Source organism: Phalacrocorax aristotelis, chromosome W (assembly GCF_949628215.1).
Source record: "Phalacrocorax aristotelis chromosome W, bGulAri2.1, whole genome shotgun sequence".
Taxonomy (NCBI): Eukaryota; Metazoa; Chordata; class Aves; order Suliformes; family Phalacrocoracidae; genus Phalacrocorax; species Phalacrocorax aristotelis.
This window is the reverse complement of record NC_134310.1, coordinates 8,268,456-8,289,466: the sequence shown is the minus strand read 5'-3', so window position 1 is coordinate 8,289,466 and position 21,011 is coordinate 8,268,456. Positions and strand designations below refer to the sequence as shown.

General features: G+C 52.0%; 1 protein-coding gene across 8 annotated transcripts in view; it reads left to right on the top strand.

Annotated features, from left to right (window-relative positions):
• The window catches only part of CSNK1G2 (casein kinase 1 gamma 2), a 45,733-nt gene that overhangs the window by 7,310 nt on the left and 17,412 nt on the right, over positions 1-21,011 (top strand). For 3 of the 8 annotated variants that reach the window (XM_075076870.1, XM_075076863.1, XM_075076866.1), the window contains one exon: positions 20,779-20,948. The exons of the other annotated variants lie outside the window; for them this stretch is intronic. The gene's annotated coding sequence lies outside the window, so the exon portion shown is untranslated. Of the gene's footprint in view, positions 1-20,778; positions 20,949-21,011 lie in introns of those variants that run through there. 8 annotated transcript variants of the gene reach the window in all.

The following is a 21,011-nucleotide window of genomic DNA, read 5'->3' as shown; positions in this document are numbered from 1 at the left end:
TTGAGGGAAGAACATCCACTGCTGGGGGGGGAGCGGGGCATTTCAGGAAGTTACTTTAAACCTCTGTATTTACAGATCTGCATGGAACAGCCTGTGCTCCTCTTCTGGCACAGCTCTGGCAGGTACTGAGGCTGCTCTGGTGGAGCTGCAGCACAGGAGTGTCTGGGAGGAAATGTTTGTGTGCTCCGGTGGCTGGAGCAGGCAGTGGCGCAGGGTGTGTCTGCTTGCATGGCCCCAGTCCTGTGCTCCCGCCGCCAAGGGGGATTTAAAGGCACAGGTTTGGAGCTGCTTTCCAGCTGGGGCTGGTGTGGGCAGCCAGGCTGAAGGCTGTGTAAACTACCCACTAAAAGCAGCTTATTGGAAAAGAAATGCTCTGCTGCTTTTGCTTTCTCTGTGGTCTTTGGTGGTGAGACTTCATTAGCTGTGAAATCCTCTGCAGTGAATCCTGTTAATGACAGGATTTCCCATTCCCTGGACCTGCTTGATGAGGTGCTTGTGGCTGCTTCTGTCATCTTTCTCTGTGATCCTTCTTGCAGTGTGCCACAAACATTGTCACACAGCCTCCAGTAAGCCCCTGAAGGTGTTTGTCACTGCCAGTCGGTGTTGAGCTTGTCCCGCGTTTCCAGGCAGAGAGCGGCTGTGTGGAGCTGTGTGCGGGGATGCCAGAGGTGTAAGTCAAAATTCAGGTTGGGTTATGCTGGCGTCTCTGCAGGCTGTGTGGGCCAGTTGTGGTGCGTGATGATGTGGCAATGGAGAGGAGCCTGGTCCTCTGTTCCCAGCTCCTTAGGTGGCCTTAGGCAGGTCAGGCAGCCCCTCTCTGCAGACAGGGCAGGTTAGTAATTCTGGGTCTGGATGTGAAGTCTGGACACCCTTAGCTACATGATAACCCTCTGCCCCAGCTTCTCGTGCTCAGTGCTCTTGATTGGATGCTTTTGCCATCCTTGACTATTTTAGCTGAGTTAGCTTAGATACAGAAAGAACATGTTTCCTCTTGAAATCAAAGGCACACAGCTATTTGCAAGCTAGCCCAAGGGGAAGGCTTTGCCCAGGCTCCTGTGCACAGAGTTCAGCCCAGCTCTGAAATGCTGAGAACTTCCTTCTTCCAGTGTAGCAAAGGGCCTGCAGGCTCTCCTTAGCTCAGCTTCAGGCTGGGATTGAGGGCTGCCAAGTCCAGCTGGAGCATGGCTCTGGCTTTTAGTGACAGGTTTGGCACTGGGGAAGCAAAGGCTTTTGTCAGAGCTCGGAGGGCGACGTGGTGTTGGAATTCGGAGGCGATTGGGGGCTATATAGGAAGATAGGCCATGGAGGGGCTTGTGTTCCAGAGTGTGGCTGGCAGCCCCTCTGAGTGTGCACCCACGGGGCTGGCTGTGGGTGGGCACCCAACAGCACTGCGCAGCTGTGGGAAGTCTTGGCCCACTTCCATAATGAGTGTTGATGGGTTTAAGCCCACAAATTGGCTGTATAATGAATTGAGGGAGCCAGGAGAGCAGCGTCCTGTCTGCAGGGACTGAAAGAGGTGACGGGAACTAGAAACACAAGTAATTAACTCAAAAAAAAAAAAAAAAAAAAATATTTGGGTTTTGGATGGAAGTGTGCACTAGAGAAGGGTGAATGTGTGTTGGCTGGGGTTTCTGGGACAAATCAGAAGTGAGCCCAGAAATGATGGAGAAGGGATAGTTTGTTTGTGCAAATGATGTTCTAGGTATTAATAGCAACAAGATGAAATGGGTCCTCCTGGGGGGGTGTATCCTGTGTGTTTCTTCATGTGGGTGATCCCTCTGACTTTATAAATTTAGCCCTTTGTGTAAGACCCAAAGAAGCAGGTCTTGAGCAGGTAAGGTAAAGGGAGGAACCAGCGAGGTCATGCGAGATCTACCTGTCTGAGAGAGAGTGGTCTTTTGGATGAACCCCTTGAAAAGTTTCCTTTCCCAGTCCATAGCATCTCTTTAGCCACTTTTCTGGCTGCAGCCACTCCTGTGGTATTCCCGTTCCAGTCCTGGCCTTCTGATCCTGTGCAAAAAATACACATGGGTGGGGTACAAGGGATAACAAGGAACAGTCTTTGGAATGTGCCTTTCTGAAGCGGAGGTTGGTGGCAAACCAGACTGAGACCTTAACCCACAAAGCTGTCATGGTGCTTAACCATGGGGTTGTGAGTCTGATCCCCTGTGTGAGGGATGGAGGAGTGAAAAGATCCTGAACAACTTGTGGTGTGACCGGGAATGGGATGTAGGTCTCTGGCCCCTCTGTTCTGAAGGTTATCCTTCCCTGTGAGTCAGCAGACTGGGGTAACTGTCTAGGTCTTAGGAATTTGTCCCAGTTAGTTGAGAATCACCTTTTTCTACCCCCCTTTTTCTTCTGTGAGATCATGGATGTGTTAAGAGTTCCATGCTGCTTCGTTTCCCCATCTGTAAAATAAGCAGGTCACTTCTGTACCTTTGAGAGGTTGCAAGGAAAAATGTGTAATGGATTGAGCTGTTTTGTCTTGTAATAGAGGGAGTAGGAAGATAAATGCCTCATGGATCGCTTGTTGCTCCTCTGAAGCTGCTGCTGACGCTTGCTTGTAAGCTGATGGATGTTGTCGTGCCACAGAGCATCCCTCTGCCCCAGTCACTCTGCATGAAAGATTAATTGCATGTTGCTACTCTCTCTTCCCCATGGTCTGGGCTGTGGGTCCTGCTTCTGGTCCCGGAAGGCTGTCCCTGTTGGGTGACTGTTCCTGTTGGGGAGAGCTGGGAGCAGCATACATAAGCCAGGGCAGCAGTGAGACAGCTCATGTGGGACTCCACAGTAGGGAAGTGGTTCTGGCATCTCAGCACAAGGAGTTTGACAGCTCTTTGGGGAGAGGTTTCCCTGTGAATCCCCCCAGAAGCCTTCCCTTCCCTCCCCTTCTTCTTTCTACCCCAATTCTTAAGGTTTGTCAGTCACTTGAGAGAAAACGTGTGGGGCTTCCAGCAGCCTGGGGAAGAAAGCAGAGGGGGAAATGGTGTTTGTTTGAATGTGGGACAGAGCTCGGCAGAGCTGCAGCTCTGCAACCCAGAAATGGAAATAGCCCTTGTCACCAGTGGGGGTGACACCCCCCTCTGCCCACCTAGGGCTCTCCAGGGTGAAGGGCCTGCTCTGGAGCAAAGTGACTGGGCTGGGACAGAGCAGAGCTGGCACAGATCCCCCCCTCCCATGCAACCCTAGGGGAGTTGAAGTTGCAATTAGCTGTAGTTTGGTGATTGAAGAGAACTGGATTCAGACACCCCTTTTCCCCCTACCTTGTCTTGCAAAAGGCTACCCCAGATCTGCCAGTGCAGCTGCTTCCTAACCTGGTTCTGTCAAGAGGATATGGGTTAAGGGAAGAAAAAGAAAAAACCCTACTATTAAAAGTCTTTATGCTAACCCAGATCCTGCTGACAGAAAAGGGTTTGGTAGTGATACACATGACAGGAGGCCAAGCAGATCTCTGCAGAGTGACAGTCCCCAGATGGGCTGAGGCATGGGGGAGCCCTGCTGTCACATGCATCTCACTGGTGCAGTGCACAAGCCTTTGGCAGCTGGGCTGGATGTATGCTTTGAATCTGCTGAGTCCTTGTGGGTCTGTTTCTCCCCTTTAAACTGTGGCTGACGTGTGGCTTGTTAGTACCCCCTTCTGGAAAACCCTTCTAGCTGAAGGCCCCAGAGTGCTCAGTTTGTCCTTGTTCCCTGTGGGATGAGTAACTATCCTAAATCTTGGAGGTGGGAGATGAAACAGGCTGTGGTTTTTGTTCCTCCAGTACCGCGTGGCTTTCATCTCTGCCGCTTCCTCCCCTAGCCTGGTCCTGAAGCAGGGCTGGGAAGAAGCCCTGTTGTTTGAGGTACTGGGCAAATATGTGTTACAGCACTTGCCCATGAGAAGTGTTGATGAAAGTGATTGGGAAAAACTATCTTGTTTTTCAAAGCCACCCAGATGGTCTTTGCGCTCTCCTGGGAAGAGCTGGTTGCTTTGCAGCACAGAGTTCCCTGCTCTGTCCCTCATGGAGGCAGTGGGGCTGCCCTGAGCTGCCTGGCTAATGGCCAGCATCTTCTCCTGGCTTAGGCTGCACTGCTGAGTTTTCAGATCCCTTGAGAGTGCTCCAGCACCTCCCTGCCTCTGCACTGAGCTTTCTGGGTGGCACAGCACAGCTCACCCTCTCTCCCTCCCCAGTTGTCAGGGCTGGGAACCCCTCACCGCTACCTGGTGCGAGCCCTGCAGAGGCAGAGCCAGGGAGGAAGCAGGAGATAAAACGCTCGCCTTTGTTCCCCCGTATCGCGAGGGACACGGGCGATGGCTCTTAAGAGGTGATACCTGCCCAGGGTGCACTGGTGAGGAGGGAGGTGCTGGCTGAGCTCTGCCTGTAGGCGCCTGCTCCACCTGCCTCCTGGAAACGCGAACCAGGAGACAAATCTGAAACCAATCTGGCAATCGCTGCAGCCAGGCCTCTGACCTGCAGTGTGGCAGGAGGCTGGGTTACTACCCTGGCCTGGAGAAGGTGCCTGTGGTCAGGGCCACCTTCTGCACAGGTGACCTTAGAGGGCACAGCAGCCTCTGGGGACTGGGCTTTTCTCCCTGTTTGTCGCTGCCTTCTGTGTGGTGTTAGGCAGTTACATGCCTCAGTTTCCTCTGCTGTAATGGTGCTTCCTTGGTGAAGTACTTTGAGGCAGCTGCTGTGAGGAGTAGTACAAGATCCAGGGGGCATTTATTGTTTGCATCAGCCATTCGGAAAGCCCTTTGAGCTTGTGAGTAGGAACATCGGGATGATAAGATGGCTAATGCTGCTGCCTGGATTCTTGCCCAGCTTGCTGGGAGGGAAGGAGGTGTGTGCCCAGACCATGGAGCCATATGGCGTGGATGCCAGCGTGGCAGTGTGGATGTGGTCTCTTCTGGGGTGTCCTACCTAGCGCGACAGATGTGGTCAGGGGTGGCAAGTACAAACTTTGAAATGGCAGCATCAATGCCTGGTGTCATCTAGAGCTCCTTGGTGGCCTGGACTCTGGTGGGACAGTGGGGGTAACGAGAGAGAGGATTTTCTCATGCATGGCTGCTTGGAAAGCTGCAGTTCAGAGAAAAGGAAGTCTGCTGTGGACTTGCAGTGTGACTCTAGTTTGGGCAGCAGGGATGTCCTGTCCTCCAGAGATGATGGCTTCCAGGAGAAGAGTGCACATCACCTGCTGCCAGAGCAGGCTGGTGCACCAGCACCAAAAATTGTCAGGCTGGTGCAATGTGCTGATGACAGTTCTTGGGCTCCTTGTCTGTCCTGCTCTGGGGGCCCTTTCTGCTGCTGGCTCTAGGGGCTCAGCCCCTGTGGGCTATGCCGGGAGCCCCCTGCTCCCTGTGCCTTGCACGTGAGGAGGCCATGCATGTGGTGAGCAGAGGGAGTGCTTTTGCTCATTCTGTGGCTGCTTAGTGGCTGCAGGGAGGGAAATGGAAGTGCTGAGTGCTAGTGCTCTGCTGAACTTTGACCTCCTGCTCCCTGGAAGTTGGAGCAAGTGGGGATGCTCTAGGTTGTTCAGTGATGCTGAGCCAGCTCTGACCAGTTTCAAGCCATTTGTCTTGTGGGGAGACCTGTGGTGTGAGTGTCTGAGGGCAGCAGTCTGTTCCCAATCTCCTGCTCCTGAGGTTATTTGGGAGCCTGTCTGAAGGCTGTGGGGAGGAAAAAGTGCCGAGTGTGTCACTGAGGAGTCCCGCTCCCTGGGGAGGAGAGCGCCTGGCTGGCCTGCGCTGGTGTTCAGCCGAGTTCCTCTGCAGGGAGGAAATCTTCAGGTGGATGAAAGGTTTTGAGACTGTCACCCAGCTTGGGGGAAGAAAGGAAGGGAAGGGAGCCACATGCATCCAGGAATTGGCTTTTGTTATAGGAAAAGGGTTGGGAAATCTCCCTTATCTTTTGGAGAACAGATGTTGAGCCCCTCATCCTAGCTACAGCTGATCCCTTGCGATGCTGTAAGGAAGCACATGTGAGATTCAAGGCTGTGGGATCTCTGAGGACATCCTCAAAAGTGTTGCGTTCTTCCTTTGCTCTTGAGTATCTCCCACCATTTGACAGCACTCCCTCTGAGACAGTGCTTGCACGGCTGTGTCTTCTCGTGTCCTCTGTTCCGCTGCTGCTGCTGCCTGGCCCTTGGGATGCAGCTGTGGCTTGTGCTCTGTGAGCAGAGCCATGAGGAGCTCTCCCATGGCACGTGGGGGGAAGTATCGCCACACCATGTGGTCAGACCCTCTGACTCATGCACACCAAAACACCTCTGCCTGAGCTTTCTCTGGAGTCTTGTCCTGCCATGACAAGGCGTAGATCATCCCGTGGGCAGCGTCCCACTCGAAAGAGGCCTGTGACACCAGTGCAGTGGCTCCTGCAGAAGAGGAGGGCAGATGAGAGGCAGGGGCTGGCAGTGGGAGAGCAGTTCACCTGCAATATGGCAGCGTGGGAAAGCTGCGCTGTGCTTCGCCAGGGGAGCCCATTTGTCTCCAGGGCTGTCATATGGGGCAATCCACGACTCAGGGCTGCAGGGGTGCCCCCTTCCTCAGCAAATGGTTGAGAGCTGCTCTTGACCTCCCCATCCATGGGAATCGATAAAGGTGCCCTGTCGCCAGCAAACAGGGAGCTGTTGTGGTGTTGGCCAGCTGTGCTGGTGGTTGTGGGTCTGGGGCTGCCTGCCACAGGCTGGAGCTTGCTCTGTGGCTCACTGATAAGGGGTGAAGGTGGCACGGCAGCCTTTTGGTTGTGTGTGGTTTTCACATTTTGTGAAGATCGCTGTTGTCATGTCCTGGCTTGTTTTCTATCCTCAGGGGCCTGTGGTTGCATAAATAGGAGGAAGTTTTTGCTGTAGGTCTTTCTCAGTGGCCTGTAGTGGAGGCTGTGGACCCTGCTCTACCTTAGGTAGAGTGGAGAGAAGCGAAGGCACAGTGCACAGCGTCGCGTGCGTGACAAGGCTTTATTGATGGACTGGCCTTGTGACGATTGGGCTGTCCCAGCACTGGGAGAGCAGGATGCCTTCCCATCTCCCTGCTTTGGTGGGAAGAACTGATTTCATGGATTGGGATTCAGAAATTGCTGGAACTTTGCTGTTTCAACCATCTGACTTCACGCTAATGTTTAAATACACGTGTGTGCTCACGTACAGCTGCAAATTCAGGGGAGGGAGGGAAAACTCCAAAATTTATTAACAGCAAGCAGTGTGAAGCAACCCTGACGCCGGGCTAGGAAATAAGCCCGTCATGGTGGGGTGGGAAATGGATGGTTTTTGCCAAAATATCTGCTTTCCTGCTCTGGTGAGGTGTGTTAACAGTGCCAGCTGTGCGCTGTTCTCCATGGGTCGCTGTGGTTGCTGGCTCCAAAAGGTGATGAGCAGGTGGGCTCAGGACCGGCTCTCCGGTGGGCACGTTGTGGCCTTGCAGCTGCTGCAGTGTTTCCCCTTTCTGCTTTGCTGGGCCATTGGCACGCTTCTCTGATGTTTCCTTGCCTGCTGCTGGCTGCTTTTGTACCCGCTGTTCCTCTGGGTTTGCTGCCAAAGTCCTCTTGCAGCAGGTTGTCCCTAAACCTTCTCCTTTTGCTGGGCAGGTTGTGCAGCCTCTGCCCGGTGGCCTGGCCAGGAGGCAAGGCAGTTCTCTGCTGCTGTGGCTGTTGCTGCAAAGCAAAGGTGCAGCATGTCTCTGGCCGCAGTGGAGGCGGGGAAAGAGCCTTCCTCTGTTCTGTCTGTGAAACCGATGGCAACTCTTCTTTCACATCCATTCCTGTGCATGCTGCCGGATATGCACCAAGATCCCTTATCAAGAGAAAGGCGAGACGCAGTTTATCTTGCTTTTATGAAAAGTGTTAGCTTTTGCGGGCATGGGAGTATTCAGGGACAGGGCTGGGGAAGTAGCGTGCTGGTAGAGATGGATTTAACCTTATTTAAGGCTGCAGTGGCACAGGAGGTGTTCTAGCCTCAGATGTGAGATGGAAGCGGTTGTTCCAAGCTGCTGGATGAGAATTTATCTATTTGTCTAGAAGCCTTTTTTTGGCCACTGCCTGGTGACTGTGAAGCAGGCTGCGAGCTCTGGAGATGGAAGGGAAGGAGGTGGAAGGGGAACTTGCCTTACTCGGAAACCTGACATCTGAATGCAATGCTTTCCTGCCTTGTTCCTGGAGCGTGGCTGAGCACAGGTACTGTCGCAACCAGGCTGATGATCTGGGTCGCGTTGGCAGTGAACTTGTGTGTTCAGCACAAACGTAGGATCGTCCCTTTTACAGAAAGGTTTTGCAGGTGCCTGGGTCCTGCTGCTGCCGCCTGCCTCTTGCTGCTGAACCAGCATCCTTACCTGAAGTTAAACCTGCTCTCAACTTCTGTGGTGCTGGGGGAAGAATGGAGATGGCACAGCGATGCATGCTACTGTTGTGCTTGTGCAGCTCCCATTCTGCATCTGCAGGCGCTGCTCAACTTTTACAAGTCCCTTCAGCTGGATCCCCACGGTGCTGCAGGCCTGGCAGTTGCTTAGAGTACGTCTGGATCTGTCTGTGTTCAGCCTCCCTTTCTGTATCACGTGCCAGGGCAGTAAAAGGGTGGCTGGGTTGTCACGGTGTTTTTTTCCCCACAGCTGAAGCAAAAATAAAAAAGGTCTGCATCTGGTGGCAGAGGTTGAAATATGGAATAGGGCTGTCCAGCCTGAAGGTGTTTTGGTCTCTGGCTCTGTACTCTGTGCTCCATAGCTGTTTGAGCAGTAGCTCTCCTTGGGCTTCTCTGTTTCCCAGGGCACAAATGTGACTCAGTGATTTGGGACACAGACAATCCTTTGGACACCTGCTTGCAGACAAAGCCTATTTTGTGAGGAGTCACCAGGCATGAAAGCAAACCTCAGGTTTTGCAGTAGGTGAGCACTAGGGACTTGACCTTTCCCAGTGTGCCTGTCAGATCTGGCTGGACTGTTCTGCTCTGAAGCTTCTTGGGGTTGATGTTGGCTGTACAGTTGAGTCTGGGGCGTTATGCTCTGTGCATGAGTGGAGTAAATAGCAATATCTGGTCTTGACTGTAGAACCAAAACCTCTGCAGGCTCTGTCCCAAGATGAGTGTGCTTGTGACAATGAAATCGGTGCAAGAACTGGGCAGGAAAAGAAAACTGGTTGGAAAAGAAGCAGGTTCTGCTCTTACATCAGCCTCGGTAGATGTGTGGAGGGGACAGCAGGAGAAGGGGAAGGCACAGGACTGGTAAGCAGGTTTTTGCTGGCCAGCTGCTGTGGACATCTGGAAGGCAGCTGGTTCCTTTGCAACTCTGCCTTGTAGCAGCGGCATGGATTTAATTAGTATCTGGTGTCTAACTGGAGCTTGCTGCGTTGTGGATGTATTGTCTGGTTTAAATAGAAAACCCGCTGGCAGAGCTGCAAAACCCGGCGTGTGCAAGGGGCTTGATGGCTGAGACCACTTACTCAAGTAAGTGACTCTGTGTATGAAATGCCTTATTGAATGCAGCTCTTGGGGTGCTGAGTGGGGGCTTGAAAGGCATCATTAGCGTTTTGGCTGGGGTGCCTGCATGTGTCCCGTGGAAACTGCTGGAGCTTACGGGCTGTGGGAAAGGACAAAGAACCGGGAGTTAGACTCTGACTACTGTCCTTTTAAGGTCTCCCAGCCAAAGACTCAGCTTTGTCTGTAATGAACTTCCTTTCTTCCAGTACTACTGACTCTACATTACTAAAACCGAAACCACTTCAACATCCTAATTGGCTTATTTCTTTTTTTGTGCTGAACTGTTAAGATGTGATAGATTCTGCAGAATTACAGCCTTGGGTAATGTACTTCATGCAGGGGCAGAAGGCAAGCCTGTGTCATCTTCTGTTGTTGAGAACCAGGTTTACTGCTCTGGTTACCCATCCATTACCTGCGACATCCTGCTTACAGTAATAGCAAAGTGAGTTGCAGTTTCTCAGACAGAAATTGCTCCATCTCTGAGCAGGAACATCAAAGTGACGCTACTACGAGCAGTGGGGCAGCGGGTTGGAGCTGTCGTTGGGTCATTTGCTGATCTTGCCCTCTTCCAGCTGTGTACCAGAAGCTCTCTTGGTCCAGTAGCCACAAGGATGGCTGTCGCTGGTCTTGGAGAAGGCATACTGGAGTAGAGAGCAGGTAGAAGCTGCTGGTAACGTCCCAGAAGCACGACGGCAGGGCTGGATGGGAAAGTGGGCAGGTACCTCTTGCTATCTGACCCCTTCCTGCAAACAGGGGTTTTGCGTTCCCAACACCCTGCAGTGGTTTGGCATTGCCGCTGTTTCTGTGTGGGGTGGATCCAGCACAGGGACCACGGGAATGGCTCACGAGAGGGACGTGGCTACTCTGGGGCTTAGTTGGGCACAATCGCATGTCCTGCAAGGGGTAAATCAAGACGTGTAGTACAGACCCCTGTTGTGGGGTCTGTAAAGTCAACCAAAAAGCTCTTTCTTTCAAGTCCCTCTAATAAAGCTTCAGTGTGTTTTCTGGTAGATTTTATGAATTCTGTAGTTGAGAGTTTAAATTTGTGGCTGATGAGCCCAAAAAGGTGAATAGACTCTTAGGTACTTGGTTCTCAGATGGATTTGCCTGACTTGTGCTGTGTTTGATCTTTTTCCAGTCTAGTTTTCAGATCTGGTCTTATTTTAGCATGTGTATATTTACTATTATTATTTTTTCTAGATAAGTATTTTTAGCTTTTTGCTTGGTTCCTGTGCTGCTCATGAAATTCCATCATGGTATTTCTAGCTCCTTGGTAAAGCATAGCTAATATTTTCCATCCAGGTGTAACTGCTTTGGTCGGGGATCCAACAAAAAGAGCGAAATTCTGCATTGGGCTGGGAGCAGATTGCATAGCAGCTCACAGCAGTGGAGAGATGCTTCATAAAGTTTTCTCTGTGGCTGCTTTTACTGAGAGATTTAGGAGTTGCCCCAGAAGAGCTGTTGACTCTGCAAGCTTGTCTGCGTTCAAAAATGTTGAGGATCTGGGTTGTTCTGAATTTGGACTGTCCAAAGCACAATGATTCCCACTTCTGCTTATGCAAGCAGGGAGCAAACAGGCATCAGAATGGTCCCGCTTGTGTTGGTTAGAGGGGCCTGTTTCCTCGTTAAATATTTTTGGGTGCAAAATAATTACTGCTGAACTGCTGCCAGGGAGCTGACTCTTAGTAAAGCTGACGCTATACACACGCATCCTCACCTGCCTGCTCACCTACTGCCGGGTGGCAAGTTGTCCTGGTCCACGCTGAGCTGCCAGCGCGAGCAGTCGAGACTTCAGGGTGAAGCTGTCCAGCTCTGTACACTTCTGCCAGTCCAGAGGTGTTCCCCAGCATGTGGCTCGTTCAGCTCTTCCGTGCTCCTCTTGAAAAGGAGGCAATTATTTTAAAATCACACCAGCGTAGAGAATTCACACCTTCATGTGTATTCCTATCAGCTCGTTGGAGTGTTGCCTTCTGGGCTCCACTGGAAACACTACTGCTGGCAGTTTGCCCCCTTTTTTTACTATTTATTTAGTTTCATTATGTTTAGAGAACAGATTTCGGATTTTCTCCCACTCTCTTTTGGGGCTGTTGTGATGCTGGAGTTGGATCAGGGGATGCTGTGCACGCTCCGTGTTCGTGAGCACATGCAGCCCCTTGGGCAGCAAGAGTCTGGGATGGCCGGGCCACCCCAACACCAACTGTACCCTTAGTGGTGCTGGAGTCTGAGGAACAGCTGAGATTTTGCTTTTAAAGCAAGCTGATGGTTTTGAATACATCAGCTGGTGTGCTCTAAAGATCTCTGAAAATGCGTGTCAGTCATTATGGGGTTTGTGTTGTGAGAACTTGGCGTGGCCAAGTGTTGGTGAGGCCTCCGAGCTGTGAAGCGGGACTCCTGTTTGGTAAAGCAGTTCTTTTCTGCAGGGTTGAAACTCTGCTCTTCCCATCATTATGGAGGGAATGATGTGGCACAAACCTTTTTTAAAAAAAAAAAAAAATAATCATAGTAATCCATTAAAAAGCCATATTTGTGTTTGGAAGCTGGGAGAGAATAACTTTGAAGAGATTTGGAGCTTGATCTGCTGTAGGTGAAGAGCTGACCAGAGTGCAGTGTCTAAAAATCCCCTGGGGAAAGGGAATGGCCGGTAACAAGAGAACACTTCTAATTTAGAGAGAAGCTTAATAGACACGATAGCTGGAAGAGGAAGCCAGAAACAAAAATTCATCATCTTCACAGCACAGCTCAACTCTGGGGGGGGGGGGAACAAATGTTTTATTATTATCAGTATTATTTATTTAATCCTGGTGGTTTTGTGGCTTGGATTTTTTTTGGACGTGGCTGAGAGCCACAGAGGGGATACCAGGGTAAAATGCTGAGGTGCTCAGGCTGGCTGATGGTCTGTGCTGGGAGCAGTACAGCTATGTGTGGTAAATGCTCTAATCTCTAGCAGAGGTTCAAAGTGTTCCTTCGCTGTTGCTTTGTTTGCCAGAAGTCTTTTATTTTTTGTTGGTTCTGTGTTAACTGTATAGCTGGAGGTGATGGTGTGTCTGATTATTTCTGTTAGTGTTTTGGTTTTTTTAATTAGGCATTAAGAGCAGTGGTGGCTGTGTCCGACCCCTCTGCTGCGCAGGGAGGGCGAGAGCCCAGCCATGGGGAGTGGTGGAGGCAGGAGGGGGCTGTTGAGGCTGAAGGTGCCGGGAGCGCCCCGTGCCCATTGCTTGGGGCTGAGGTGGGATGACGCATGTGGGTGGAGTCCTCCCTCCTCACAGACACACTGTGCTCTCAGTGAAGAGCTGGGAAGCCAGGAAGGGAGGGAAAGTTTGGAACACGGATGCTTGGATCGTGTTGGATTAAAAGCTTTGCTGCCACAGTCCTGGGGTTTTGTGGTTTGGTTTTTTCTGAACACCAGAAGAAATTCTGGTAGAAACATTAACCTCGGCTTTATTCTTTTTTGTTGTTGTTGGTTTTTTTCTTTTCAAGAAACAACCTGGATGGGGGGGGAAAAAAACCCATGTTTTGGACAACTGCCCTTGCAAATTTCCTAATTGTAAATATTATGGGGCCAAAAGTGAAACCACGCTGTGGTGTGTCTGCTTGCTGGAGGGAGAGACAAGCTGCAACCATTCCTGTGTCAAAGGGGAAACTGCACTTCAAATGCTCCTGGTACGGTGACCATGATGATAGGACTGCGTCTGCCATGTAATCGATGACTCAGTCTGATAGCACTGTACAGACGTGAACCAGTGCCCGTGTTTGCGTTGAGGGATGCAACGGCTTGTAAGGAAGCAGTTGGGGAGAGATGGGCTGTAGGGCTTCAGGTGAGGGCTGCTCTTTGGGATGAGCAGGCTGGCAGGCTTGACGTGAGGATCCAAAAAGTAGGTTTGTGATGGTTGGATATTCCCCACTGGTGGGCTGATGATCTTGCATGTGGGCAGCAGGAGCGCAGGTATGGTGGGTGGATTTAACAGGATGGTGTTGCCATTTGGGGGGGGAATTTCTTCAGTCGGTTACTGCATTCTTGTCTTTTCCCTGAAGGATGCCTTGGAAGAGGCAGGGGGAAGGTTGCTGAGCTCTCAGCACTGTTGAAAAGCTGAAAGAGCCAAGCATTTCCCCAGGGACCCCAAATGAAGAAGGCAGATGCAGAGGAGTTGTTATCCCAGTGTAATGGCTGGGATGTGAAGGGCCAGGAAGTTTGTACATGCCCAAATCATCAGGGAGGCGGTGGCAGAGCTGAGCGCTCTCAAATGCCAGCCCTGAGCTTGTGCTACGAGGCTCCCCCACCTCTTGATACATGCTGCACATTACACCTGGGTTCCCCAGTGGCTCTGCATCAGCAGTTAAGTAACAAACTATTTAACAAGAGCTTCCTGTTGTGCTGACACAGACATGAACACACAAAGGAGGAAATGGAGCAAACAGAGCTGTGCTGGCTCCTGCCTTGCTGTAAGCTGGGAAAAGCATTGGAGATCATGAGGAGGCCTGGATGCCATCTCTGCTTAACCCAACCCTACAGGGGTTGGGGGATGATGTTCTTGTGGCTGCGATCAGCAGAAACTGTGCAGGAGCCGTGTGCTGCTGGGAAAGCAGCTGCTTTCAGGACTGCCTGATTTTTAGGGGATGGGGAGGAAACTGGGCCAGAACAAGCCTATCTGCCTTTGCTGTAAGGAATATTCTGCTACCCCAGTAGGTTTGCCTTGGTGACCAGAGCTGTAGGTGGTGGAGGTGCAAGGTGGAGCAAGCTCAGGGTGCTGCACAGCCCTGCTGCCTCTCCAGCCCATGGAGGAAACCCCTGGGTGGGGGTCAGGATGGGTTTTCTCCAAACAGCAAGGTTTCCCTCTTCTTCCTGGGGAAGCAGTTGATGCAGCTGGGGACAGCCCACCCTGCAGACCTGCATCCGAGCTTCTTTCGGACATCTGCTGTGGGAAGGAGCTGATGGTGAGCTGTTGTGTCCAGCTAGGAGGAGAGGTGCATGTCCAGGGGCAGAGGAAGCTCAGGAGATCCTGTGGAGCATGTTGCCTTGTGCTGCCGGGCTCAGGCGATGCAGAGAGAGGAGCTTATGTTTCCAGCTTATGACTTTCCTGTTGCCCAGGCAAGTCCAAGTCCTGGAAGGACTTCTCATTTAAAACAATCCAAACCAAAAACCCTTTCTACCAATTGTATTTTTTCCTCAAAAATCCACCCAGCGTGGGATTTTTCTCATAAATGTTGAGACCTGAGTTGCAGGGAGCTTGCTGGCACGCTCTGGAGCACAATGCTACCTCTCCAAGGTAGAAGCAGGAGCTGGCTTCTCACGGTGCCTGACGTTGCCATCTCAAACCGGGCTATCTCCTGCGACACTGGTGTGTGTGTGTGTGTGTAGAGAGAAAAGGGAAGGAAAGCGGTGTGGGGAGTGGGTTCCTGGTACTGCTGCAGGGCTTGGAGTGAGTCACCCCCCAGCTTTATAGCTCTGTGTCACTTGTGAAAGAGGAATTTTGAGCCCATGAATTTAAACTGGTGCCGAAGGTATGTGAACGTTCCCACCTCACTGTAAAGGTGGCCTAGTTCCAGTTTGCTTGTATTTTGTTCTTAAATGTCAATTAAATAACAGTGGGTCAAGCTGGGTTTTTACGCATGTGTACGCACTTGCTGTTGCAAGCTTTGGGCTCAGACAAGTATGGTTTGAACATGAAATTTCCAGAATATGAGAAGTAGTTGCATTATTTTTACATCTTGGAAAACCCACTGCATTTCCCTTTTGTGGTAGCTGCATGGACAGGCTTCTCCTCAAAGCTTTTGGTGGATGAAAGAGCAGAAGTGAGGAGCTTCAGCCCAGAGGGAGGGCCTCAGCCAGCCCTGCAGAGCATGGGATACCACAGGCCCAGCAGAAAGGCTTTTTGCTGCACTGGGACACTCTAGAAGGTTTTTCCTTTACCCTTAGCCCAGAGCAAAGCTGGTGGGAGAAGGTGAGTTCATGGCCAGTTCCTGTCCTTAGGAGGTGGAAGAGCCTTTGTCTGCAAGCTGCCGTCTTGCTCCTCCAGCCTGTGTTGGCCTCTGTCCCCACTCCACAGGCACGCGTGGGAGCTGTGGCCCTGTGGAGGACAGAGGTGTGGGCCCAAACCTCTATCTCAAGAGGACCTTTCGTGCCGCTACTGTTCACAGCATTAGGTTAGAATAAGTTTTTGGGTTGTTGTCATGTCCCGTCCCTGTTCCCTGTCCCCTTCAGCATCTGTTTCTCACTCTATAGCTGCTCACACACCAGATGAGTTGTTCCCCTCCTGAGCCTGCTCAACCGGGAAGGGCCCTGGTCAGAGCCATGCACAAGTACCGAGAGTTGTCCTGCTTGTCTTGGGTCTCGGGATGCCTCATGTCGGGTGTGGGGCAGATGGAGAGGGCCCCAGCAGTGCTGCGATGGGGCCCAGAGGCTGGTCTCTGTGCACTTGGGCAGCACTTGCTCTTGAGCAGTCTGCAGATGCAATGCAGCCTTCTGGCAGCCCGTTGCCTTCCCACTTGCTGAGCTCTTGCGGGTGCCTGTGTAGGGATGCCCTGGGTCTGCTGCCCTCCTGCAGGAGGATGGAGCTGCCCTGTGCCCCTCCAGTGCCTCCATCCCACCTCTGGCTTGACTATACCTATCACAGGGGTCTCCTGTGGGAAGCCTGGAGACGCTTTCCATGACTCCTCATTTTGGGAAACCTCTGTGTCGTGGCACAGCTTTTCCCCATGTTGTCATTTCCCCATTTTGGCTGCTGGCACTGCAGACTGGAATACATTTTTAACTACAGACCTTTGTAGACATCATCTGGGACTGTCTGCAGCTTGCCTTAAAGATGTTGGATCTTGCTTTGTTTTAAGACTCTTGATCTCCTTGTAAGCGAAGACTTCATCTGCCTCTTAAACTTTTAAAATTTATTGGATTTTGGTTTCAGCTGCATAAGGCCACTGGTTGCTTTTTGGTCTGGGTTTTTGTATTGGGAGCCAGCTGATGGGTCATCCTTCAGGACATTGGGGTATTTGTGATTTTTAGCTTTTAATTGGTGGTGATCTGTATTTGGAGCTGCATAGTATCAAGGGCTTTTCTTTATTGTGCTCTCAAGCTTTTCTTTCTCTTTCATCTGGATGCAGCTGTGTTTCTCTTTCGCTTGCAAAGCGCAGAGTACACGGGGAAACCGGCTTCAAGTAACCGTCCCAAAGGCTTGCAGAGATCAGGGCTTGGTACAGTCAAGTCTCCATGGCCGGTAGCAGCATTGCACCTGCCCGGGGGTGCTGGCGGGTCTGGGACACCTGGGCTCTGTTCTGAGAAGCTCCACGATTCTGCTCCCTGACCTTCACCAATCATTTCCTTGTTCCGGGCTGCTATTTTTTCTTCTTCCCCTTTTTTGTCTTGCCCTGTTTAATTGTAACCTTTTTCGGGCAGGAACACTGTGTGTATATAAAAGGTCTAGAACAATGTGCCCCAGATGGTATTGTATGAGTCCTCCCTCTCTGCAGCCATGAGGTTTCACTATACAGGAAAGAAATTTTTTTAAAATACAACTTTTCAGCATTTTATACTTGCAAATGTGGCCAGGAACTTCCTGAGCCTTGATATTTTGGTCCAAGTCACAGGTCTCAGACAAGGTCTAGCACTAGAATCGCAGTTTTTTTTATTCTTTTATTTAAAAACCATCAAACAACCCCCCACCCTCAATTCCTTTTTTTCTCACCCTCATGACTGCAGGGAAGAGTTTGTAAATGTGACTGGAGCAGACCTGGCATGCTCAAAACCAGATGGCAAATAAAAAGAACCAATATTTCAACAGAAACAACATGAACCCCTTCTCTGGGTTTCAGATGATGGCTTGAGTGTGATTTTTGCCCCCTTTATGGTACTTTCAGTGCTTTTGTGGCTCTGTTTTTGAAGAGGTGCCAAAGTCATTTGCACTTGTCTGCAGTTTATTTTGCTTTCAGGTTCCCTGGCTTGGAGCACTTGCATTGCAAACACTGCAGGGCAGTGCTTATTTGTTTTAAGACCTCAGCTTGCTTTGGAATTTCTTCCACCAAACTTCAGGCCAATTTACTTTTTTCATGTTCATCCCCTCCTTCCCCTTCCCCCCAAAGAGAGAAAGAAGTTTTCTTAGTCTCATCTTGCATCAGATTTGATACCAGGCCAACAAATCCAGCCTAGAAGGGGCTTTTCTGAGGCTGCTTGCCTCAATGTGACATTCCAGGGGAGGATTCTTGTTCAAAATGCAACCATGTGCCCTCAGTTTTATCAGGGGTACCCTGGGGTGGCAGGATGGGGCAGGTCTGGGTCCCTGTTGCCCATCCCGAAGTTGCTGTGTTTTAACAAACCCAGGTTTTACAGGGCTGTTTGCTCCAGAGCAGTGGGAGTCCTGGGATTTTACCAAAGGTTTCTGTTTCTAATTAGGTTGTTCTCAATTTTAAAGGCCAGAGATCTCTCTATGGCACAGGGTGGAAAACCTGACCAGTCACTGGCCACGCAGAGAGGTGGGTCTTGCTTTTGTACAGAGGTGCACAGAGCCTCTCCTTGGCACTCTCTGGATGTGGAAATAGACTCCTCCCAGCCCTCAGCTCCCTGTGGCTCATACATGGGGGAGGCTGGTGGGCAGAGTTTGGAGGAGCATTGCTTGCCCTGGCCTGACTCACACCGATGTGGTTCAGTGACTTCCTGCTGCTCTGACCACCTGCCTTTGGGAAAGGGGGGAATTGCAGTGCAGTAGCTGGCTGGCACACAGCCCCAGCACGGGGGTCACTGCTGTGGCCTTGCCAGTCGTTGCCCTGGCCCAGCTGCCTGAAATTGGGGTTTGGAGCCGGTCTCTTTCAAGAGGGCTGCTTCCGAGGCAGGGGATTACTGTACAGGGCTGGAGAGTTGCGCTACACCACTGCCTGTGTTCATCTGGGCCAAGGGAAGACAGCACAGTCTCCCAGTGCTTGCAGAAAACAGTATTTTTTTCCCTTCTGTTAAGGCTCCATCTCACTCCATTGTCTGAAATTCCCTTGCAGAGACTGGCCCATAACTCTTTAAAAAAATAATCCTAAGTGCAGGGCTGGAGTTCCCTTGGCTCTGGCTGTCAGCTGCCTGACTGTGCAAACAGTCTGGGCCTGAAATCCCCTGGGACTGAACATAAAGGTCTGATTCAAAATGAAGATGGGGTATGAAGCAGCATGGCCTGCACATCACTGGCTGCCCTGCCTTCCCTGGTGTGCAGCAGGAGCTGTGCCTGGGGAAGGTGGTTCCCAAAACACCCGGGAGGGCTGTGCTGCACTGCCTGATCCAGGAGCTGGGATGTTGCAGGGGAAATGGCTCCCCAACGCCCTTGTGTGAGGCTGGCAGAGGTGAAGTGTGAGATGGGCAGGAGGGCACCACCATGCGCCAAACCTGGGGTGGAAATTATTGTGGGGGGAGCAAAGAATGAGCAGGATATCACATGTCGGCTGTGTGTGCTCAGGGCTGGGGGAAAACAAAGTGTGGGGAAGCCCTGCTCTGCTGCTGCTCCCACCATGCTTCCTGCTGCCATGGGATGAAGATTGCTGGCTGCTGGGGGAAGGGAGTGTCAGGGCAGGAGCTGGCCCGTAGCTACCCTTTAGGGAAGGTGGAAGGCTCTGTGTGCCTCAGTTTCCCTTGGCTGAGATGTGCTGGGTACAGCAGCATGGTCCCCAGGTGGTGGCCTTGGAGGGCCAGGCTGCTCTGTGCTGGGGCTGCTGTGCTCTGGGGGATGCTCCAGAGGTGTTGGCCTGGAGGATGGAGCCTGCAGCAGAAGGAGGAGGCTCCCATGCCATGTGAAAGCCTTGTTCCACAGTACTTGAACAGGCAGGTCTCACAGATGGGTGTCATGCACCTACAACCACCCCAAGGGGCCAGGCCAGCACCCTGCACCTTCAGCACCTGCAGCTCTGGTTTCTCCTGGAGAGCAGTGGCATTCTGCCAGGATGCTGTGGACAGGGTGTGGTGGGCCCTGGCAAGGATTTGGTGTCAGGCGAGGACTGGGAGCAGGGTAGCCCCAGGGAGCAGCTCTTCTGCCCACAGACCCTTACGCAGCCAGTCTTTCCTCTATGCTGAGCTCTGGCTTTGGGTGTATTTTTCCCCTCTGTTGCTCTTAGACCCTCCCCCATTTCCCCCCATGCACCCTTTAGCACAAGAAGCCTTTTTTTGTTATTAGTAGCTATTGAGAGCCAATAAAAAGTTTTATGGGGTTTGGCCAAGCATCAGGACTTGCAGTGTGCTCATTTCCTGGAGTCTGAGCACTAGAGGGGTGTGGGTTTGCTTGTTTAACCTGCAGGTAATGAGGCCACAGCAGCAAGGGCTCTTGGTGGGTGTTGTGGGAGCCTGGAGAGGAGCAGAGGAAGGTGGTGAGAGGGGGGGCGGGCAGGGAGTGGCGGGGGCTGCCGCTCAGCTCACTCGAAAAGCAGCAAGGACTGAGCTGGGAGCAAACCCAGAGATGATGAATGCTGGGGGGAAAGCAGGGAGTGTGTGGATGTGTCAGTCGGTCTGTCTCACGTGGCCTCCCAGTGTGTGCCCAGCTCCTGCTTGACCCTCTGCACTTTCTAGCTCGTGTTTAGCTTCCTGGCTGTCCTGCTCCTGACTCCCATGGGAGTCCTGGATGGAGGGAGAGCGTGGCTCCCTCTTGGGAACCTGGCTCCCTGAGCATGGAGCTGGTCGACAGTTTTGTCTTTCCACTCCTCCAGAAGGGAGCGAGGGGCTGATTTGGCCTCAATGTTGGGCTGTACCTGTGTGAACACAGTCAGCTTGCACAGGGTGGGGCTTGTGCGGAGCCAATGTCATAGACTCCTAGAATAGTTTGGGTTGGAAGGGATCTTTAAAGGTCATCTAGTCCACCCCCCCTGCTGTAAACAGGTGTGCGTACATGGGAAGGAGCTCCCTGGTTTGAGGGCCTGAGCTGAGTCCTGTCTGTTTGTGGGGGCTGAGGGGAACCCCGAGTTACCCCACTGCCAGCACAGGGCTTCCCACCAGCCTCACTGGGAAGTACTGGGAGCCGCATGTGTGGGGCGGGCAAGGTGCTACACTACCACTGAGCAAACAAGCATCCATGGCCATAAGTTACTCGCAGCGAGTGTCACAGTGGCTTTTGTCCAGGCTGCAGCCAGCAGCCCTGTTGGCCACTGAGCCTCGCTCCGAGCTTTGCAATTAAAATCAAGGTTTGTTTGTGAGAGCAGAGAAAGAGGCAGCAATCAGGAACTCGCCGCGGAGGCGAGCGGGGTGTTAGTAAGTCCTGGGTTCCTGTTTGCCAGTGTCTGTTTTACTCCAGCCTGGCAGGCCTGGGTGGGCTGTTGTGGAATCTGTGAGTGTGGGTCATTCCCCACACACATGGAGCTGCTTAGAAACCGTGTCCTCTCCCATGCATCCAGGCATAGGATCACTGGCACAAATGTCCCAGCCCAGCCTCAATGGAGGCTGGTGCTGGGGGGAAGCATTCTAACTCAGCTGGCCACAGCCTCTGGACCCACAGGGACCCTCCTGGCAAGCAGCTGCCTGGGGAGAATATCCTCTTTTCACTTCATAGAAAGTTGCACGCCTGGTATGGTTTGCCCTGTAACTCAGTGGTTTATGTGTATCCTCTGCTTTTGGGGACTCTCGGGTC